General features: G+C 38.1%; 1 protein-coding gene across 1 annotated transcript in view; it reads right to left on the bottom strand.

Annotated features, from left to right (window-relative positions):
- MYT1L (myelin transcription factor 1 like) overlaps positions 1 to 24,335 on the bottom strand; it is a 352,194-nt gene that overhangs the window by 257,372 nt on the left and 70,487 nt on the right. The window contains exon 3 of the mRNA XM_067544884.1: positions 3,204 to 3,318. The gene's annotated coding sequence lies outside the window, so the exon portion shown is untranslated. The remainder of the gene's footprint in view (positions 1 to 3,203; positions 3,319 to 24,335) is intronic.

The raw sequence follows: 24,335 nt of genomic DNA, 5'->3' as shown, positions 1-24,335 counted from the left end.
CAAGGTGAGCGAGGTAGTATCTTTTACTGGAACAAGTTCTGCTAGTGAGAGAGAGAGAAGCTTACAAGCCACACAGAGCTCTTCTTTGGGTCTTCTTGGTGTTATGGAAGTCCTTCATTCCTTAAGCCAGTGGTCTGTAGGTCTTTCATTCTGTGGACCACTTTGAAACAGTGAGAATTCCCTCATGAACCCACCGAACTTTCCATTGCACAGTCTCCCGTTGCTTGATTCTCAGAGTGTTTAATTCAGTAGACCACTAGGAAGGATGACACAGACCACTTGCAATCTACAGACAAGAGGGTGAGAACTTCTGTCGTCATCCATCCCTACTAAGTGGGTGATTAGTCAGACCTGGACTAGTCTAGTCACGCTTTGGCAGGCTGTTTCACTGTCTGACTCTTCTTATAGTTATATTCTGAAGGCTAAATTTTCCTCTCTGATATTGTGTGTGTCCTCAGCACACCAGTGTAGATGGGAGGAGAATTCACATGATACATTTTTCCCAATATTTAATCTACATTTTCCCTGCTGTAACTTAGTCCCATTACCACTTGTTTTTTCCTCATTGATTAATTGAAATAATTGATCCATGTCTTTCCATTTATGTCTTCTCTAGACTGAAATACTCCAGTTCTCCTAACCTTTCCCCAAAAGGTTTTATTTTCCAAACTTTATTTATTGATATTTGGTCGCCTTCTTTCTAAACTCCTTCCAATGCATCCATGTATCTTTTTTTGTGGTGCACAAAACTGAACATCATACTTCAACTGAAGCCTAGCTAGAGCACAATACAGAAGGGCAGCTACTTTGCTTGTTTATTTAAAAACAATACTCTAATTAATTGGACCCTCCCTGATTATGTTTGTTCTAGTGGATAACGTACCGAAATGGAGGTTGGGACACCTAGATTCCATCCCTAGTTCTGCCATTCAACTGCTGTATGACCTTGGGTAAGTCACTCAGAATGGGATTCACAAGGAGGATGAAAGTGCTTAACTTCCACTTTAAAGTACTTAAGTCTACTCATCTGGCACCTAACCCCGGAGGTGCTTAAAGTCCCTAGCTGCCTAAATTTCCATAGATGGCCATGTGCGCAGACACCTCAGTCCTGATTCTGCTTAGCAGTTTAACACCAACTGCATGCCTCAGATCCAGGAGGCATTCACGAAGGAGGCGCCCCCGCCTGTCTTGCCTTTGGGGCCCAATCCAGCAGGCGTGCTCAGAGCATGTCAAAAGCCTCACAAAAAGATTCGAGGAGGAGGTTATCCCCTTATAACTTTCAGCCCAATTGTTAGAGCACTCAGCCATGATTTGAGAGAACAAGTCCAATTCTCCCTAAGCCTGGTCTGGAGAAAGGATTTACTTGGGGTCTCCTACTTCCTAGAACAGAGCCCAAAGCACGGGGCTGTCTCTCTCAATCTCTCCCATTGAAGCTGTTCCACTGGGTATAAATAGTTAAATAGTTTATTGGAGTAGAAGAACTGGAACCTGCGTGCCCTTGTGACTGCTTTAACCACTGGACTATAGGATCAGTCTCATTCTTGCTCTGGCGCAATGCATATTTAAGTACTTTATACAAAATGGAAGAGCTTCAATAGAAAAGACTGAGAAACCCCCACCTCAGAATATCCTTCAGCTAAGTGCTTGGAGTTTTCACCTGGGATGTGGGAGACAAGTTAAAATCCCTTCTCCACATTAAGTAGTAGTGCACATTGAATTCAGGTCTCCCATATCCTGCTTGAGTGCCCCACTGGGCTAAAAGTTAAAAGAGGGAAAGCACTGTAGTGCCTAAGTCCCCCTTGAGTATCCCACCTCCAATCTTTCTGTGCCTCAATTTTCCATCTGTAAAATAGAGATAATAAAACTTCCAGTTCTTTGTAGAGAGCCTTATGGCTATGGATAAAAAGCAGCATAGCAATGGCGAGTATGATTATTAGGTACATTCTTTATAAAGTTAAAATATGCAATTTGCCTTCTAATCAATTTGAAATTCAGAAACTTCTGTGAAGTTTACAGTTCTCTTGGCTTATTTTTTTAATATTGTTCAAGAGTCCTGCAACTATTTCCCTATGTTCACAAGGGTTGTCCATTGGCATCCAACAAAACCAATGAATTTAGTAGCATAGACATTACTCTGTTTCTAAGTGAACTCTGAGTCCTCGAACGCACACCAGGAAAGGAGATGCTTTTACAGCTCTGGGAAAAGCACTATTAAGAGAGTATTTTCCCCATACAAAGCATATAAGCTTTCCCCATACAAAGCATATTCTCTTGGGAAAACATAACAAATATAGAAGAAAATAATTAGAAGAATTCTAACCTATTATACTACTACATAAATCTTTATAAATAGACAGCTCTCAAAAGGCTGAAGTACATGGAACTTGATACTAGCCTCTCAAATTTCCATCTACTCCAGGGGTTTCCCTAATAATATAAAGACAAATGGGGTAGGTCATAGACAAAATTATTAGGAATTTCTTTTTCACAATGAACTCCAAAAGGAATACCATATATTTCTCAATATTCCATATCAGGGGAATGATGATTTATTTAGAAGTCCAGAGGTACTGATTTTAAAAATTGATTCCCAAAGTGCCAGTATCGCAATATACTAACATTACCAGCTTCTAACTTCAATTCAGTTGCATCCATGTACATTCATAACCTAAGCTAGTAGAATGGTTTGGCTTTTTGCCTTCATGGGAAAATGCATGGATTGGCTGTATTTGGAAAGCCCTAAATGAAATGACATTAAAGAAGATCACTTTTGTTAAATATAAAAAGAACACAATTAGTAAACACTACTAACCATTCATTGATGCAAGTTGAATCCTCAGTTTGAAATTTTTAAATTTGTGTCTATTTTAGGATAACTAGCATCACTTTTTTTGATTTGACAGATCAAAGAATTCTATTGTAGCCAGGTCCACAAGGATTCAGGCACTCATTCCTGCTCTATATAACTTCAGCAGCAAGAACAATATATGCATTGTCTAATTGAACTGCAAATGGCTCTTTTTAGCATGAGTTGTCTGTTTAAAGAGAATGCACAACAGCACTCTTAACTGAATCCCAGAAGTCATGAAGCATCAGGCAGATAAGATCACAGTGGTTTCCAGGAGTAGCAAATGGGAAAAGCACTACAGAAACGAACTCTTGTCAATAATCTGAAGAGAGTGCTATATTTAGGTCAATTGTACCTGAAATCGTTTGGTGGGGTAATTGCTCTTTGGTCCAGACTCTGCTCTCTGAGCCGGTCAGGGTGCTTGTAGGTCCACTGGATTGGATTCACCAATTTTCCTCCAGATTCATTTTCTAAAAAACAAAAAATCCCCAACAACTCAGCTAAAAGGCAACAAGCTTAAAAAAGGAGAGACTCTCTTGTGCTTTTTATCTTTTTAACTAAATTTCTTAATAAACACATGTTAGAATACATTTTTAATATTAGATAACTGATTTCTGCAGACAAGTTACTGGAATAAAAATGGTCTAAACATTTATTCCATTATTCAAGACTTTTATTGGGCTCTGTAATGACCACTTGGTAAAATTAAGGATGTAGGTGACTTTCACAGTGTTTTATGGCTTTAGCTGATCAGTTAGTAACAAGTACAAAATTAAAATGTTGGACTTTAATCCTATAAAGCAATTCAGTGTTATATTATTCAGGCCTTAAATTGTGCTGAGTCCTTTATCTGACAATGAGTTTAATTGTTTATTGTATTGTTAATTGTATTGTATTGCACTTAGAACAGTGTGATAAATTCAGTTTTATAAATCAAATCTAATCATAATGTCATAAGCCAGTTTCTAACCTTTTACACAAATTACTTGGATTCACACTGATATCAGAAATCAGAATCAAACTCCGTTGTTTTTAAAGTTTTCTTAGCATCAGTATAATATTCTGTTTTGACAATATAACTCAAGTAATCTTTTTTTTCCACATTAAAGATTTAGTATTAATAGGAACAATTTTAAGGTAAGAAAATGCTTTCTCCAGCATATATTCAGTATGTGTTTACCCATGATGCAGATACAGTGTCATGTCTGAAGCCATTACTCATTGTTTGGTATTACTGACTACTGTATTTAAAGAAAAACCCACGATATACTGAAATATCACTGAAGATTAAAAACTTACTCATTTTGCTTAAAAAAATAAAAGCTAGGAGAGGGTATTAGAAACTATACTGAAAGCTACAGTAGGTGCATCAGTTGTTCCACCTATTGTTTCTTGTGTAGAGCTCCAAAATCAAAGATACTCATTAAATGAGTATATGGCAATAACAGACAAAGTGTTAATGGGGCAGCAGTGGAGTGTATCAAGAAAATGAAGAGACCCTAAGGGGCTCACCACACTGTTTATGATCAGCTAAATTCAGCAGCATTACCATAAATCCTCTAAAAGATACTGTACTAGACTTCTTATGCATTCCGTCTCAGTCAAGGAAATATTTGAAGAGCATAGAAACTGGGATTTAAACTAAGATAAAATACTCTTTCATAAACAAACAGTTTGCATACAAAAATACAGTAAAAACAAGATTTGGTATTTTCCTGGGGTGAAGGATTGCAAAAATAACAATAAACAGAAGAGTCATAGTGCTTTTAAAATGATGAATTAATATAAATGGAAAAGTTCTGCCATTTTACTCAGGGGAAGGGCCTATTCACAAAAGTGTCAGCTTTTACTTCAAAAGTGCAATTACAGTTTAAAGGTCTAATCCCACAAACAATCGTTCAAATAAGTAGCTCCTCTGGATATTTGAGATTACTCATGGCAGCAAGGCGTACTCACAAGAGCCCTAAATTCTTGACTTCCAGTATATATTTTAAATATCATTTTGTGGTAGAAAATTAACCCTAGCATTTAGCTATGCTTTTTTTCAAATAAATAAAAATACTGTTAATTTCAACTCTTTTGTTTACTGCATTGAGAAAAAGAAGTTTAAAATGTCCTATCTACAACAATGCTCTGATGATGATCCGACTCAGCCTTTAATACTGACCTTAGTGAGAGTTTTCTCTAAGTAAGAGGACAGTAAAGTCTGCAGGATTCGCCTAATCTGGCTATTTTTTTACTGATGTATTGTTATGCTGAGAATGACAATACCATGCCATATTATATTCTCAACTCCCAGTAAAAATATATTTTTACACAATAAATGTAGCATTGCAACTTGGTGAAATAGATTGGATTGTCTACTTCTCTATTTTTGCTTATACAGGAAATGCATATTTATCATTTACAACTTTTGATCAGGTGTTACAGAGTTTATGCTGTGAATTAATTTCCCTTTTTGTGGTGCCTTCACTTCAGCACCAAGGCTAGCGACTGTAACCATAGCAGTGTAAAGGCAACCCCCCTATGACATCCATTATTCATTCCCACTGACAACTCAAGCAGAAAGCAGACCGCTCAACTTTGACTTCTGCAGCAAAATTTAACATACGACTATTCACTCTCTCTCTCTCACACAGTCTCCACATAAGCAAAACTGACCCCAAAAAAGGTTCTTTCCATTATAAATATAAATAATTATTCACCTGATCAATCAAACAGAATTAACTGCTTACTTTAAAGAACAAAACCAAACCTTGTTTTTTCCTAGTTTCTAAAAAATATTTGGCCTAATTATCAAAGGAACTGAGCTCTCTTGACTGCTGCTGAAGTCACTAGGAGCTTCAGGCACTTAACATTTTTGAAAATCAAACCACTGTTAAATTTAGTTGTCATGAAGCTAAGAGGTTCATAACACTGACTTTTGCTATGCATACGTGGCCACGCATTTTCAAACCTAATCTCTAAGTGCCTACCTATGCCTGCATGTGCAGTTAATGTAACTGTGTGTGCTGATCAAGTATTTTTAGGCAGAAATAGTTATTCAAGTACCCGCCTAAATGCCAGTTTGGTGAATACACATACAAGTGTAGATGGGCAATTGTGCATGGCCCTTAAGCCTTCAATTTTGAAAACTTGGCTCATGTATTTTTAACTTCAACTTCCAATGCTCTCTGATCCTGAACTGAACACTTATTCCAGTGACCTAAACAAAATATATATTAATTCGGCAGTGCTCATGTAAAAAGTGAGGATACAATGTGTCCTATAGTACAGTTACCATCTGTACTGCCTTGCTCCTAAGAAAGGTTTGTTTAAAGATAAACTAAGTGACTTGGCCTCTGAGATGTGATAAGTGATGTATTTAACTTAAGAATGGTAAAAACACCTGGACTTGACATCTATTGTTAGAAGTCAGAGTTTTTTTAGTAGTGGCACAAGCCCCAGGGCTCAATTTGCCCAGATAACCTGCCACAAAAGGGCCACATCCTGATTCATGCTGATGAGCTGCAATTCCCCTGAAGTCAATAGGAGCTGCAGGTGCGCATTATTCATCAAGAGAAGGAAGGAAATAATAAAATGGAATCACAGGAATATCTTCAGTAGCACACAGATCTCATGCGGATCCCTTTAATAGGTTGTGTGCCTCCTTTCAGTGTAGACAAGTAACTCAGATGCAGTGGTCACTTGGACTGTTTATTGTAGTAATTTCCATTTGTTTAATATTTATTGTGAGAAAAGGCGAAGTAATTGCAACCATTTACAATAAGTTAGATAATTAAAAGAGAACCAGTGGGTTTAACATTAATATGCACAAAGTATTTGTGATTATAAGTAGACTTTAGTAGATGACAGTTTTTATAAATGGAAGGATACCAAAATTCAGTTTCTTTGATTACTCAGTCTCCACCTGAATCAAAACGCAGTGGGCCCAATACTACTCTTGCTGGCATTGATGGAACTTTTGCCATTCACTTCAGCAGACACAGGATCAGGCCCAGAGATTTCATTTCTGAAAACAAAGATAAGGATACCTTTCATAAGAAAAGCCCCCAGAAGGACAAGGAGTCAGCTGCCTAATTGTTCAGTCAGAATGTGATGGTCTGAATCCATTTGTAAAAACAGGAAATTTATTTTGTGAAGAAACAATAATTTCAACTGAATTCCTGGGGTACTACCTGCCCACAGAAGCAGTATCCTTATAGCTGTAGGTAAGTGTAAACACGGATGAGTTTTTACATTGAAGCTTATCTAAATTTTACCATCAATAAACAGTGCTACTTCCAATCCTATTTTGAAGCAAATCTAGGTCTCAGCCTCACATAGCACAATGCAGAAAAAGGGCAATTAAAATGGGCAATCTGAAATGGGAAGAATTAACACAAGGAATGGCCTTTATCTGGGAAAGGCGACATCCAGTGCTGACATTTAGAGCCCTCTGAAATTTTGAGAACGTCAACATTGGAGGCAGACAGTACATCAGCACCTTGGTGCCTGCTGGAGGATGCGATGTCAAGCTTATCTTAGGTATGATTAATGGTTCAAAGAATCAGTCACTGCCAAACAAGGATTTAAAATGAATGAGGAAACAATGTAACTGGTACTGAAGAGAATTTTGGGGAAGGCTGCATGTATTTCTCAAAGTAGGGGCACAGTCTTGCCTTTCTGACTGTGAAGCACGCTGGCAAGAAGGCTCAGGTAATCAGACCTAAGCTAAGCTTGACATCAGGGATTGCTCTGAAGCACTGCTTGCCACTGTTCCACAGAAGCAGCAAGCCCTGCCACTACCACTAGCACCTAGTGCCAAAGGTAGCATGCTTACAGGGCAGGAAGTGGTCTGGTGTTATCCTGAAGCAGCCTGACCCCACTACCTGTGGAGTGTTGCCAGGCAGGTTCCTACCTAGCTTCAAAGGAGCACAAGATCCATATTCTGCTCTGCTCTCGCATGAGTGCACTGGGAGCAGTGAAGAGACAGGTTCACTGAATTCTCTCTCACGCACACCAGGCAGGCCACAATTTCATCCTACATCTTGAAATCTAACTTCCTGCTACGCAGCTATTTATGACAGGGGAAATGCTTTTAAAGGTAAAAAACTCTTGATTTTAGAAGCATTCTAAAAGTAAAAAAAAAAAAAAAAAATCATTCACATGTTCAGATTCACCTCTTCAGTTCAGCATTGCCCAAAGAGCCAAGGCACGAGAAAACCAGCCAGAGGTCTCGAAGGGCAGTACCAATGATTAAACCTATGCGTAGGACAGACAATGACTTCTGGACGGATACTGCTGTTTTCTGTAGCAACCTAGGTTACAATGAGTTTGGGATCTTTAGAAAATGCTGATAGTCAGACGGATAGACATTCACACGAAACTCACCAATCAACTGTTTAAAAGAGAGTTAGGACATATAATTTTACAGTTCTACATTGACAATTTTAGCTCAAGTATTTTATTGCGAATAAATGTGGCCAAGGGGCATGCATTGCTGCTGACACTAAAAGATGCCAGATTTTGGTTAAAGCAATTTATACTCTGTGTGTACTGCACACGCCGGGAACTAAATTCTGCCCTTAGATGAAAATGCAGGGCTCCTATCTACTTCCATGCACCTGCGTATGTTGATCAAAGGCAGAGTGCTACCCTTATAACTACAGCTAGATTTTATAAATGATCGACTGGAACTCCCATAATGCGTTATTTAACAGCCATGTGATCTTTTAACTAAATTAACAGTCCAACCGTACCATGAAAGGAATGGAATACCACAAAAAGCAGAAATCTTTCTTAAGCATCAGTGTTATTCTCAGTAGAGTACTAACATAATGGAAAACATGGTTCCTGCTCCAAGAAACTTACACTCAAACTCTGCCACAGACAATAGACCATATATATATATGACTGTTATTATTGTAACATATTTTGAAAGCACACACCACCATGCTATCTAGGCATTGTCATGCATCTGATACATTTGATTCATACTCTTAAGCTCTAAATTATCAACAGAGCTTTTTTTATATTTACTGTGTATGTGTATAGAAACGGTTAACATCAACCATTTTGCAATGTGCAATCAAGCTCCATAGGATAATAGTGCTTTCTTGTTTGTTTTTAATATGTTACTCTGTTGAAATCTGCTCTGCACTTTACTGCTGCCAGAACATCAGAGGGAAGAAAAGGGATATGTTAGTGATGGAGATCCCTAGATACTTAGCATGTAAGCCCACCACCACAATAGCTGGCATTCACCTTTTTGTGATTACAAGGGGCTGGAGTCTTTGAACAGAGAAACTGCCATACCACAGTTAATTCTGGTAGGAATGCACTTTGAAAATATAATGCCTGTATAGTAATACAAGAGTATTTTACATGAACATACGCTTTGTTGAACTTCCCAGTGCTAACAGGCAAACAACATGCAACTAAATTAAATACAGAAATATCTATGTTAGGGTTTTCTGAAACTGTTCTGGCTTATTCTGGGTCTCTTCTCCCTTAGTAGGATTGTTCTACACGTGGAAACCCTGGACTAAGAGCATCTTGGCGAGATCTTCACCTCAACTCTGGCCCTTTTACACTGCTTAATGAGCTCTAAAAGCCTCAGTTTCAGCTGGGGGGGGGGGATTCCTCTTGCTCAGGCACCGTGGTAGACAGTGGCAAGGCTCCTTGCAAGCAGCCCCTCTCAAGCCCTGGCGCACAGGGCATGCTGGGGGAAGGTCTGCATCACTGCAAACGTCAGGATAGCGCTCACACAGCAGCCCAGTGAGGCTGCCCTGACTTCCGCAGGCCCTCAGGGCTTAGTTAGATGAGGTCCCTCTCCAGCCTTGGATCAGGAGGGCACAAAGATGACTTAAAGACACTTTGGTCCCACTTCCTTGGGGTACAAGCTCTAAAAGACACAGCAAAGAATCTCATCCCTTATCTTCAACTCTAGTGAGTTTCACGTTGCATTGTCCCAGAAGTGCATAGCTGATTCAGAGTCCTTAAAGAATAGGCTACCTGTGATGTAGCCAGGTCCCAAAGCATTGAAGGTCTTACCAGTGATGGCCAGAATCTTGAATTGAAGTGAAATGGGATCGCTACAGTGAACAACTAATAAGCAAGAGATTCTTATAATAGGCTCCATTGAAGTCAATGGCAAAATTCCCATTTTATTTGAATGGGAGCAGGATAGCATCCATAAATTCAGATAAGATGCTTTTTAAGTCTCCCCTGTTGCTACCAGATTTCCTGTGGACTCTAAATTAGCACCACTGTCAGTAGTTTAGATTGATCCTCTTCCTGTTGCCAATCATTAGGATTGATATACAGATCTAAACCTGAAATGAAGCAAAGCTAGCCCCCACCCAAGACAATTTTAACAATGTTAAATAGGACCTGTGATTTTTGGCGGTGTATTTAAAATATTCAGCATTATCACTGAAGCAAAGAATATTTATTTATTATAGAAGCCCAAAGGATGCTCATGCTTTAAGTTTCCCAGTGGCTAATCAATAACCACAACAGAAAAATGTAATCATGCAACAGCACAGGATATCTCAATAATACAAAACACAAAGAAGGAAAAAGGGCTCCTTATTTGTCATGATTAAGAAGCTTCAGGGAATATTAGCAGCTAAGTGCAGAGACTTTTCGCTTGCCAGACAGCAGTATAAAAATATGTCTGAGTCACAGCGGCTATGGATCTTCAAGTGCATAGTGGGGTGACAGAATCTAAATAGATAGTGATTGGAAAAGATCAGTAGGATTGTGTAAATGTTTCTGCTGGTCCAACTGTTGTAAAAGATATAAATGCAAGAACAACCTACAAGTAGTTCTCCATGTGCTATTGTGTTAAATGACTGACGAGGAGCACCAGGGGCTCAGGTACCAAAGTGAAGAATGTGAGATAAATAGAAAGACTAGCAGATGGGAAGGAAAAGGCAGTAGTGATGGGATGAAGGGATGGAGAAGATTATACATATCATGATACGGATTACATATTATATAAATCCCTAACATGCAATTCATATTTACAACATTTGACACAGCTTTTAATGGAAATCTAAGAACTCAGTACTTCTTGATAAGATATTTAAGTATATTCTGTTCTGCTACTTTAAGGAAATCTGCATTATAATCCCTAAAATGTATTTTAATTCTATATTATACCGTTGTAATGTCAGTTTTTTAAAAAGTTTTTACTTTTTGTTTTAAATATAAATAATATATTCTACACATTCTACAAAATGAAACATTGCAGAAAGGTTGGAAAAAATAAATTAGTTAAAAAAATCAAAGCCATCATTGCATCAATAGGTCTCATGGAAGAAGCTGTAGATCTTTAAACAGTAACATCTGGAAAGACATTATCAGAAATGAGAAGCAAATTTCCCCCTTATCTTTGCTGATACCCAGTCCAAACCAAAAAATCAAGGAAGATTTATGACGAAAATTTAGCCTTAATTAACTTAAATAACTTCTTAATCACAAAATTTTGTTCAGAAAAGATTGCTACCATAAGGTAAAACAGGTTGCAGACTGTAGTCCTTTATGTAAAAGCAAATGTCAAACGAAAAGCTCTGATATTTGGTTGTGGGCTCCCACTTTTCACATAGGCATTTCCTAAATCCATGTTTGATGAGCTTCCCCAGCTATAAATTCTGTAAATTCCCTCTGGAGCAGTACAGAGTGTGCTTCATGAAAATGTCATCTGCCAGTGCTGCAATTACTCACACTCCAGCAATCATGTGCACAATGCAGAATGGGTCGAATTCAGGTGAGAACGAGAACCAGCAATCAAGCCTCTGGAATTGAGAACAAAGCCATTTTCTTTCATTTGCCATCAACACAACCATCAAGGCCTTAATTACAAGGCAAGTGTCAAGCCTGGCTGCTGAAAGGCTTATTATTATACAGCTCAGCTTCAAATCAGTTTTGTATTGATGAACTGCAAAAATAAGGAAGCCAGCTTAGCCCCACAAGAAAAAAAACGGGGACTAAATGATTAGATGATTGGCAGGGAAAAACAGGGACATTTTAAAAATATATATACTTTAGATAGGGGGTAGGGGGACGAAACACCTGAAACATCCATAAATACATTTCCCAATATAAGAGCAAATCTGTTTAGCCCAAGATTGAAAGTACATTTGCTTTTATTGATATCATTGTACCACTCACAAAATGTACTGCAGAAAAGCTCCCATTCTGTTTTAAGGTGAGGCAATATTTTCCAATTATTATTCTCATTCTTGCTCTTATATTTAACTGTTTGTATATATTATACAGACACACACACACACACACAGATAAGATTAGGTATATTCACATCCCCTTACACAATTGTCCTACTAGCACTAGATTAGTCCCCATCTTTATGACACAATTGAACATTAAAAAAGAAGTTCCCAAAATACCCCTTATATTTTGTAAGCAAAAGGCATAGTCTGTGGTGATTCAGCCGAAATAGCAACAATCAGCTACAGAGTACGGTTTAAAAAAAAAAAAATCATAAGTCCTATTTTCACCACTTTCTATTACATAATTTTCACCATAATACATAGCAAACTATCACAGCAAGGTCTGATTTTTGGAACAGCTGTGTATGCAGCATTAGCATTAGATTAAAGATTGGATCCCATTCTGATCTTTTGGGTATTTCCACCCATGCCTTGACTTATTCTGTGCATGTCCGATATGACTGGAGGAATATGTGCTCAGCCTAGTGGTCTGCCCTTTTGATATCTAAGACAAATGGCCACATTAGCACCAAGTAAGAAACCGTTTAGGTCAGCGAACATTTTACTATCAATTTTATGTATGAACCTGGTGGAAACACATTTTACTTAAGATGGTGACAGACAGTCCAAAGTCCTTATTCTGTTGATATACATCAAGTTGATGTACATCAGATGAATCTTTTATATATTTTACTTCTTGCAACCATCTCACTGCTTCCAGCAAATTAAGGATTAAGTGACCCATGTTTGAGCAGGATATTAAAGAGTTTGAAATCAACAAAATGGGAAGACATAGATCAAAACAAAAAATTATGAGGTGATGATGTTGACAGTCAAATGGTTATTTTGTTGCTTAAGTATTGCAATGTGCTGTTCTGATCTGAATCATGTACTTTACATAGGTATTACCTACAACACAACTACATATGAAGTCAAACATTAAAAAGTAGGGAAATCACAGAATTATGTTACCCACTTAAAATGGCCCAAGATATTTCAAAGAAAAACACCAAAATGAGAATTCAGTAGCATTATTATAATATTATATTTGAAAAGTGAAGGGAGTGATTTTTTCAAATAAACAAAGGGCAGTTAGACTCCTAGGGCCAGATTTTTAAAGGTGTTTAGGTGCCTACCGATGCAGATGGGTGCCTAGTGGTATTTTCAGATGCCCCTAAATGTCCAACTTCCATTGACTGCAAGAAGAGTTAGGCCCTTATGTGTTTTCAAAAATACCACTAGCATCTGTAGGCACCTAAATACTAAAATATCTGGCCGCTACCTCCCTCTGAAAGTCAATGAGAGTTGAGTGTCTAACTCCAATTTATGCCTTTCAAACTCTCCCCCTATATGAATATGGCACAAAACTCCTGGTAAAGCTGATTTGGCCTTTAGGTTTTCTTGATTAATAATACTGTATATCGCCTTTCTTTCAAGGATTTCAGAAGTCTACTGCGGTGATTCTGATGAGCTCAGATGCCTTTCACTCAAAAGTGTAGATTCCCTTTTCCAAGACCTCCTCTGTCAACTCCCCTTAAGACATTAAATTGTGTGATTCAGTAACATATACATACAAATATGAAGCTATGCATTCTTTTCATATTTGAGAATAAAAGGGATTCAAAGATACTAACTTCTCAATATGCAAATTAGAACAAAAGAAAATTCTGTAAAATGTGAATTTAGTTATAGGAACCTTAACATGGAGAACAGTCAATAATTAAACACACAGGAGGACTTGCTGAATGCAGGGAACTATTTTTTTAAAAGATATATGGTAACCTGAGAGATTATGCCTAAATCTGATACCAATATATTATGATGTTATAAATGTGTAAAGGTGCTTAGTATCCACCTGTGTATATTATGGCACATTAGAAGAATAAATGCTGTCTTACTCCTGAAATTTATAAATGACAAATAAAAATGCCAGCACTATAGTTAAGAAAGGTAAATGGAACTGGCATCGGTCTCTAATGTGATTTTTACTGGCAATGTCACTGTAGAGCAACAATATATTTAAGAAAAGTCCTTGATTCTCTAAAGGCAGAAAGAGGGCATAAATACTTAAGCTGAAGACATCTTATGACATTGTGCAGGGATATCACCACTCTTCCTGTGCACTGGCTGCTCAGGAGCCTTACGCCAACCAAGGAGAGGGGATATTCCAGTAGGATACAGACCCTAGAGGGCATCATTGATGAAGATTTTTTTTCTCAATTTAAAGAAGCTTCACATGTCCTTGCGTAGAACCTAGTTCTGCCAGTCTTATGAATGCAAACATTTTACTTCAGTATGAGTTCTGCCTGCAGGTTAACTATAGGATCAAGCTGATAATTTTCTTAAAAGAATCCCCTGAAGGGTAAAACTGGGTAAAATTTTCAGTAGTGCCTAAGTGACTTAGAAGCCTAAATCCCATTTTCAAAAGTGCCCTCAGTGTTTAGAAGCCTAAATCTCACTGGCTACATCTTCACAGCCAAAAAAGTGTTTTTTTCTTGTTTTGTATTGTTTTATTGTGAGGAAACAAGTGAAAGTCAGCTAGCAGAGACAAGGCTTAGGTAGTTTTTAACCTCAATGTAGAGGTAAAAGGTAAAAACCAGACCCCACACCTTATATTGATATTGCATAGATACATTGAGATAAAACTACCCTTGCTGCACTAGAATTGTACAGTGAGACAGCTAACGTGCATTAGTTATCTTATTGTAAAAACACACCTTTTTTAGCCATTGAAAGTCAATGGGAGTTAGGCTCCTAAGTGCTTAAGTCACTTTAGAAAATGGGACTTAGGTACTTCTGAAAACATTACCCACTCTTCATTCCTTACTCACTCAAAACTCCCACTTTAAGCAGACTCACAACAAATAGTTTTAATTTTTTTAAAAATCCATGTATTTTTACAAGTAGATTTTTTTCTTAATGTTTGTGGGACATCTTTTGAGATCCCTCCTTCAGCACCTTAAGGGCTTTGGCACTTAGCAGTCTTACAGCCATTTCTGAACCATTAAATTTCTACTTGTGTAAAATGCAACCAGATTCCAAAGTGTTTAATTTCCCCAGTACAGTTGTTCCGATTCCAAGATGGGAATTAAATCTAGCTTGCCTATGATTGAAATGCTACAGAAAGGTATAGCCAAGCCAATCGTTTCCCTTTTTAAATGGCTTTTTTATATATATACTTTTCTTCCTTTCTCTTGTCTTCCCTTTACCTCTACCCACATCAGCAAGGTGTCCTGCCTTTCATTCATGCTTCACCCACATTTGTGTTCTTTTTACTTTTTATTAAACAATCTAAGCTGAGGGAATTAAACACTTCCAATTTTAGGTTTTTAAGCCACGACAAGAACATGACAGTTAAAAGTGGTGCAGTGAGGGGTGAAGCCCTGTTGAAAGAGAGTTGCTTTGACAGGGCAGTTATACAACAGGAAGGGAGCTAAGGAAACAAAGGACCAAAATAAAAACTGAACTTAATATATGATGTTGCATACTAAATATGATAGTGTTACAAATTTACCCTTAGGGATTTCTCTCATCATTTATGAACCACTATTTTCCTCCTTTTTTTTAACTCTATTGTCTAAGTACATGGCAACATTTTCTCTGCTGAAGGAGGCATGCAACTGGATATAGCTCATTCTGCAGTCCATCAGTATTGTTCTGTGTGTCTTCAGAGAGGGTGACCACAGAGCAACATAAGCCTTGTGGAGATAAGTATGTTCATTCCATAGTTCACTGGAAGCAGGAAATGAAGGTGCTGATTCAGCAGGTATTTAACTACCTGACTAACTTTAAGCACATTAATTCAGTGAGATTGCTCTGGTGCTTGAAGTTAGGCACACATGTAACTACCTTGATGAAGTGGAGGCCAGGCTCAAGATTTCAACTTGTAACTTCACTGCCACAGCAAAGGATAACTGTGATGGCCAACATACGCAAATTTTAATAATAATATTACCAGAGAGGATTTAAGTTATAGAATTGAATTACTATTATTTGAAATGCAGCAAACAAAAGGAGTTCTACAATTATAGCACTGTGGAAAGATATCACCTCAGATTCAAAATTATTTGTAACTAGTTCTTAAATGCCTTTTAAGAAACACCTTTAGATTTAAACTTAAAAATCAAACATGTAAAAAATAAAAAGCACAATTTTCACCATATAATTTCTATAGACAGCACACACAAAAATAGTGGCAATATTGTTTACCTAACATTAAAATTGCTGCTGTACTAGAAAAAAATATGTAATTAGAGGATGACTGCTGTTCTTAAAATAATTTTCATCAAAATGAGATTTACATTATAGGAGCCATATATTTAAGCCTATAATTAAGACTCTAGCAAAATCCACTGAAATTTGGGAGGCAGTGTGTCCTCGTATTTGAACAGGGGACAGCAAGCCAAGACTGACAAGTGAATGACTATAAGAACTTGGGCAAGTCACTTAACTTCCTCATCTATAAAATGAGTATAATAAACATACGAGGTTTACTTAATGGTTCTCATGTATTTTAAAATCCTCATGTGAAAAGCCCTGTGTAAGTACAAAGTATTAAGGGACTGGTCCTGCATTCATTGTTACTCAAAATTCAGATCAAATTCAATGGATTTTTTCATCACAAAAGGAAGGTCGCATCAGGCCATAAGGACTAATGATACAAATGCGTAAAAGCGTAGAAGTTTGTTACTTTCAGGTGGTTTCTCAGAGTCAAAGGCAGATTTAATTTTAAAAACCACCATTGCCAAAAGTGATTAATAATTCTTGGTGCCTCAATTTTGGTACTCAGCTCAAGATTCTTCAAAAGGGAGTTTTAGAAGAAGCCAAGCACCACTTCTGAAAATCAAACTCCTTCAAGTGTCTTAAATTGGGCACACAAGAACTGAGACATCCAAAAATCACTAGCCACTTTTGAAAATCTTGGCTATGAAACTGAGTTACATTTTGGTCCATTATGACACCTACAGTAAAAGTCTGTTTACCTAAAATGTATAGGGGATATCATAAACAGCCAGTTAGATAAGAATTCCTATAATCAGGGAATCAATTGGAGAAGAGACTTATGGATATGAATTTGGATATAAGGAAGTTTTGGTTAAATAGCCTTGGCTAGATAGGATTGTGTTATAATTACTTTAGGAAAATTTTAAAAATACAAATTTTATATAATGACTGAGATATTCAGGTTTCAAAATTATCTATCAGAACTGTTCGGTCACTTTTCTTTCATAAATGTATATATGCTTGTTAGGGCCCAATTATGTCTTAACATGATAGGACTCAAAAGGAGTTCTCATATTGTAAAGGTCAGAATTTCAATATATAATACCCCATGGACCAGAAAGGTGTCTAAAATATAGATCTTGGGCTTGGGCTTTTTTAAAAAAAAAATTCTGAGCCAAATCTGGTTCCACTGAGGTGAATAAGAGTTTTGCCATTGACTTCAATGGGATCATGATTTGGACCTCTTTGCATGTTTTAAAAAGGAAATTAAGTTAAGGAAAAAAGAGAGAGAGAATACTTCTGCTCAAACGCAAAGGAACAAAAGCCTGAAAATGCAAAGGTAAAGCTAACTGTGTCGCTCACCTTTCCTCTCACCCCCATCATGAAACAAGTTAAGGACATGCCATCCATCACATCTTAGAATCAGATAGCTTTTTTCAGGTCATGCTTCAGCCTCTCTATCGCAACACAGGGTATATTTAATGTAATTATAATATACTCTGTTATTTAAAAGCTGAGGTACATAACAATGACAACAACACAGAGCAGGGTAGGAGAGAAGCAAAGCTGTTTCTTCCGAACAGATGGCAGAGGATGAAGTTTGATGGGTTCAGTGGGACTGAGTAAAACTAATGTCCCAGAGGACAAAGACCGATGTGACTATAACTAACAAGGCTCTTTTTTCCTGCAAGCTTCAGTCTCATCTCATACCATTCTCGTTTTCATACTTCCACTAGGTAGACAAATGAGAAACAGTTTGAAATCCTGGTGAAAGCTGCAGAAGTCTTAAATGATCATCCTTTGATCATTGTAGCAGTAGAGGATAAAGCATACTGAATTGCTTGCCCATAACTTCACCTGCATATTTAAGCAGCATTTCCTCTAATGTTGCTTGAGGTCTATTCGAACTAATTTCCCATCCTCTGAAATCTATTTTAGTGTTCTTTCTTTCTTATTTGTATTATCTTAATGCCTAGGAGTCCCAACCATGGACCAAGAGCCCATCATGGTAGGCACTGTACAAACATAGAGCAAAAAGAGAATTCACACATTCTACTGGTGTAGCATATACTTTTCTTCCTAATCACATCCTTTTGTCTGACTCAGACACCTGCATAGACAAAGATATATTTTTTAAAAAGCATATGGGTTCAAAAAAACCATAAATCCACACAGTGGATTTGTGTGCACCTTCCAAGTTGAAGCTGGAGAGGGAAGATTTGAATGTCTTGTTTCTAAAGGAAATCTCTTTATCAGATTGCCATTTAAGGTTTATTTTGGATGAGGAATGAAAAATGCATGTATTGTTCTAACCTAAAGAATGTATTTTGATATTCATTCCAGCTATCATATGTTTGGGGTTTTTTGGTTTTTTTTTTTTTTTTTTTTACAGCTAAACAATTTTCCCTTTGCTCACAGTTCTGATAGTTGTGTGCGGAGGTGACAAATACATGGATCTTGCTGGCCAGATCCTCATCTCAGAAGAAAAAGCAGTTTCCTAGCTAGCAGAAAGTGGAGAAATACATTTTCACTATTTATGCTACCTAATTAGCTAGCCTTAGTGAAGAGTTCAATAGGACATGAGGTTTCCTGCCACTTTGATGGAAAGCAGGAAATTATCTTCTATGGAAGAGGACAAGAGTACTTCTGCCTGTGAAAAGAGCTTCTCTTTTCCAAACAGCATTAATCTGATCTTGCCCTGGTAAATTTGACCCAGTTGTTCTTCGCCAGGTGCTGATGTCTTGTAGGTAGAGCTGACTGAAAATTAGAAAGTCTCCCATGATGCCTTGTGGTCATGGAACTGATACAATGCTCAAGCCAGAGGAGATATTGCGTGTTCCAGCCTAGGAACCCCAGCTCAGAGCAGAGAATGGGGGCATGAGAACTCCATTTCCCAGGAGGTACTGCAACATAATGTCAAACCAATGTGAAACAAAACATTTCAATTTGACAAATCAAAATGTTTCAATTTGGGTCAATCCACTGGAAAAATAAAGATTCTCCCAATGGACATTTTTTTAATTGACATTATCTCACCAAAAACATTGATTTTACATCAAAAAAAGCAGTTCAACAGAGAAGTGCCAACCAATTCTACTTGTAGGATATATGTCATCTTAGTGAGGTTGATGGCTGCATCTGTGGAAAATGAGATATGTGTCTGAGTGTTGCAGATGTTTTCTTGGCATTGAACCCTTTCCAAGTGGTCTTATGTAGATGCTGAAGAGGAAGAAAGATAGGATAAATATCTGTGCAACTTCAAAGGTGGGGGCCTTTGGAGAAGAGAAACAGTTGTGCCCATCACCATTCTCTGGGTGGAGAGGAGTGACTGGAGTTATTACAATTCTGTGCTGTCTACTCGGGCTGTGACATATAGGAGGGTCTGTATCCCTTGGCAATCAACTATGGCAAAAGCTGCAGAGAGGTCAAGCAGTATGGGGCATTGAAAGGTAGCCTCCATCTTTTTGCACAGCTAAAATGCACACGGGCTATTTTCCTTCTTAAACTGGTTATTCAATCTACTGCCTTGTCTCTTAAGCAGAGCAACAGGTTGTCATGAGCCTCAGGTCCACAGAGATCCTGGGTAGTAAGTGGAGGGGGGGTGGAAGAGGCGGTCATCACATTCCAACCCTCCACCCAAACTGGCATCACCTAGAACCAGGACTCCTTGAAGCCCAGCTCAAACAGACAGCTCCACCCTTGGGCCTCAATTAGTGGAACATCAGAGCTCCTGACTGACCTGCTACCCCTATTTAAGCCGGAAGGAGGAACAGGAAGTTATCTGAACAACTGGGCTTCACCCTGCTTCAGACTGCTCACCCAGTGCTATCTGCTCTTATCTCCTGATCTTGACCTCCAGGTCTCCTGACTCGACCTGGTTCCTGGTCTCTAACTCATGGTTCCTAATTCCAGCTTGTCTCCTGATTCTGACCTTCTGGTCCTGAAAGGCCTGATTCCTGTTATCTGACTCTTGTTTCTGACCTGGGCACCAGGCCTCTTGGATCTTTGCTGAATTTGACATGAATTCATTAATAGTTTTGGTCAACCTGAAACTGCGTTTTTGAGCAAGCAAACTATTTGTCTAAAAAAAATTCAATCAGCACTACTTACTGCTAACCCGCTGTGATATGACATCATTCTCCACACTACTAACCCTGGATGGGGTTACCTGCTGGGAATGATGTGTCAGAGTCAGCTAGCCAGCATCTTTGATGTGGTAACATCAGTCCCTGTAGCAGGGACTTTCAGAGATGAATCCTCTTGAAAAAAATCTCAAAAACATAGTGGCTCCCTCGAGGGCAGGATCAAATATTCTTTTTTACCTAAAATGGGTCCCCTTTTTAACCTTCAGGGGAATCTCTAATCCCAATGTTTTCTTTAATATTTTTATTTAGTTTTACACACACACACACACACACACACACGCCACACACAAAGAGTGAGGCAGTGATATGAACATATACCAACCATCCCCATGACCATGATTTTATCTCCCTATCTTAAAACACACTTCTATGTTTTTCAATATCAAGAAAAGTGTCTGGACTGATCTGGGAGGTCCTTCCATGAACATTAGAATTCCACAATAATTTAAAGGGATACAATGAAAGTGTAACACAAAGGACTGTCACAGGTAGCTGTGGAGAGGATAACTATCTATAATTTCCCTACAGTGCTATTTGCTACCAGAAAAATTTGTAAGCACTGAAACTGCTGTCTCCAATTCTCTACCAAATTCCCTTCCAAAGCAAGGGACTCAGGTGGTTTCATTTACTCCATTTTTGAGAAAAGATTTAGTTTACTTCTGACACTATTGAAAAAACCAGTGTAAAACACAAGGGTACTGACACTGGTTAATATTCACTGACTCCACTGGCTACTATTACAGGGAACCCTGTCAAAGTTGACTTAATCCATAATTTTATTTATTTGGCAATGGAATGATCTACCCAGGGAGGTAAAGAAGGGACTGTCTCTATGGGCCTGATCCAATTCCCATTAAAATTAATGCAAAGGTTGCCATGGGAGTTGAATCAGGATCTATAGGAAATCAAATACTTGCAGCACTAATCTACCTTGAAAACGGCAAACAAGGAGACTGATTTCATGGGAGCAAGGATTCCACCCAGGAGGTCTGTTTCCAGACCTGTTTTCTATTCTCGTTGGTACAAATTATGTAATTATTTCATTACATTCCCCCCCCCCCCCCCAAGCACCCAAACAAATGTTTTGATTCTTTTCCCCCTCCCCCTCACAACCCAACGATCCCTAAATATATAAACCCCCAGGACAGTGTGGGTAATCCAAAAATTATAGCAAAGATACAAAAAGAAACCAAGGCCTGAAAAACATTTTTAGTATGAAGCCAGTTGTCAATTTCTGAGGTGTGTTCATAAATAAGAAGGAGAAACATTAGGAAAGATATCATGTTAGTGCCCCTTTAGCCACAGTTTATTTTTTCCCTTCTGTAGCTATTTTAGAGCAATGAGCTGATACTTTACATTTTGAAGGATATCCATGTTTAAAGACTTTAATAGTGGTTTCTTATTCAGTTTCTTTAAATTGTTTATGAATTCCTTTTCAAATGTGATAAGTGCTTCTCCAATCACTCAGGAGTCAGCAAAAATAAATTATACCTCATTTTCAGAGAAAATATATCGAATTTATGAAGCCAGCTTCGGGAAACAAATGGGATTAGACGGGTCAACTTTTCAAAGGAATCTCTGTGTCAGAGGAAGCTATTCTTGCACACACATGATAATATTTGATTGTAAGTAACAAATTTTCTTGCTCCAATTACAGGTTGTTCTTGTCCAAACAGCATTCCCGTATGCAATTTCAGGGCTTAAGTGGGACTTAAGCGAGGCATTGGGTCTTGTGTCCAGGAGTGAATTTCACCTGATGGTGAGCACATACTCAACCTGAATAGTTCCATTGACTTGAATGGGACTACTCATGTGAATAAGTGCTCACAAACCTGAGTAATGGTTGTCCACCTAGTGCTCTGTTGCACCTGCAAACAACTGTATGCATAAAGGTTAAACCCAGCCATCTTTACTTGGGCCTTGGATTACACAGACTTCAAAGGAAATTGGGTCAGAATATGGATTTCAGGATTTCTCCTCAAATCAGAAGCTATGTTTTTTTTAAAAATGTGACACCCTAAGTTAGTGTCTTTCTGCTTAAGAATCAAGCAAACAAGCTTACAACCTGTCACCACAGCCAGTCTAGCATTATTCTTACTTTGCCTGAGATGATACTCAAAAAACATATATTGCAATGAGAAAACAAAGAAAAATGTATTTTTAAATTTCAGGTTAACAAGTCAGCAGGGTTTAGGAATTCATTCAGCATCTCATGTAAGTAATGATCAATCAGTATTTTTCTGATTGTTGGAAAACCACTAAGGTATTCCCAGTATATGGCAGCTTGAGAAAAATTGTGAAATTAAAAATGAGAATTTGTTTATTTATTTTAGTAAATTTTGTGATTTGAAAGAAATTGGGGGTTAAAAAAATTAAATTACCTCATTTTCTAGTCATAATTGCATCACAGTATTTCAGTTTATCAACTACTTAAGCATACAGGGGTACATTTTAAGTGTGATGTTCAGAGTTTTAATGGCTAAGTAAAAGATCATTTAGATGTATTTTATTAGTATCAATCATCATGGTAGAATCATAGATTCATAGGACTGGAAGGCACATTGAGACTAGTCCAATCCCCTGCATTCAAGGCAGGCAAGCATTATCTAGAAGGTGGTGAACAAACTTTGTGCCTAGACTGACAGCTATGCATGGATGCATAAAAGGATATCATGAATATAATTTCCTACATGTTGTGCTAAACACACACACTCTCTCTCTCTCTCTCTCTCTCTTCCTCTCTACCCCCCTCAGAAAAACACTGACAGTGAAAGTCCAGGAACAAACATATCATTTAAATGTGTGTGCATACAGAAAGCAAAGCTACTGGTTTGTTTATCTACGATATTTTAGCTGTTTAATATTGGCAGGGAGAACCTGACTCTAAAAATAAATTGGCAAATTAATTTTAATCAATATTAATACACAGGCAAATCCTAATTTCCTTTGTGTCCATCTTCAGCAGCAGAGTAAGAGCTCCTGCTCTGACACGTGACACACAAGGCCATCACAAAATCCAGATGCCAAGCTGTGGAAAATACTCTTCTAGCAGCTGCATCTGGCTCCTTGGTGGGCTCCACAGGCAGTGAAGCTGACAGCTCTGAAGTTGCCTGTGGGTCTGTCATGTAGTTAGGCTGCTAGCTGAGCTGACTTATTCTAGTGCCATTTTTCTTTGACTTACCTTTGATCCTGATATATTTGCATATTGTTATGTGCTCAAGAAAAATTTTCTGTGTAAATCCCTCATGAGCTCTCTGTGTTTATGTATTCTTACAGGAAGGAGAGGTGACATCCTGTGAACATACAGTTGTGATCTGCATTACTTGTGGTGTTATCATGAGGTAACCTCATACCACATACATAATGGAGCCTGTATTAATGCAAGCTGATAGGAGATGTCCTGAGAAATCACACCATTTAACAGCAGCCCCACAAATGACAAGACAGGACCGTAGGTACCTTTCAACCTACACATTACAGTTATTCACGTGCTAATTCATCCCCCATTCTCAAAGAGACTGAGTTTAGGCTCCTTTTATTAACCTGATATTATTCTCATACCCACTAACAGAGGCCTACTGTACATCCCAGCACTGTAACTGTAAGCAAACATACAGAGAGGTGGAACCCTGAGAGAGAGGCAGGTAAAGGGAGGGCTCTGGGTGGAAACAAGAAGAAAAGACCAAATGAGAGTGAATCATCATGGTCAAAGAGCATCACTGATGGAGCCAGTGTAAAGAATGCATCTCACATGCACATGCCAGCCATCCCATTTTAGGAGGGCCAGTCTCTATTATTTTTAGCACTGTATCTTCCCTGGAAGTTCTCCCGGGATTTCAATGTAGTTAAAGGTGTCCAGTTCCCCCCTCCACAAAGTGTTCCTGTTTAGAGATTCCAAAA

This window comes from Emydura macquarii, unplaced genomic scaffold, assembly GCF_026122565.2.
Source record: "Emydura macquarii macquarii isolate MOO-44397 ecotype Brisbane River unplaced genomic scaffold, CSIRO-AGI_Emac_v2 contig_1027, whole genome shotgun sequence".
Lineage (NCBI taxonomy): Eukaryota > Metazoa > Chordata > Testudines > Chelidae > Emydura > Emydura macquarii.
The sequence above is the reverse complement of the archived record's forward strand: the minus strand, read 5'-3'. Positions and strand labels throughout refer to the sequence as shown.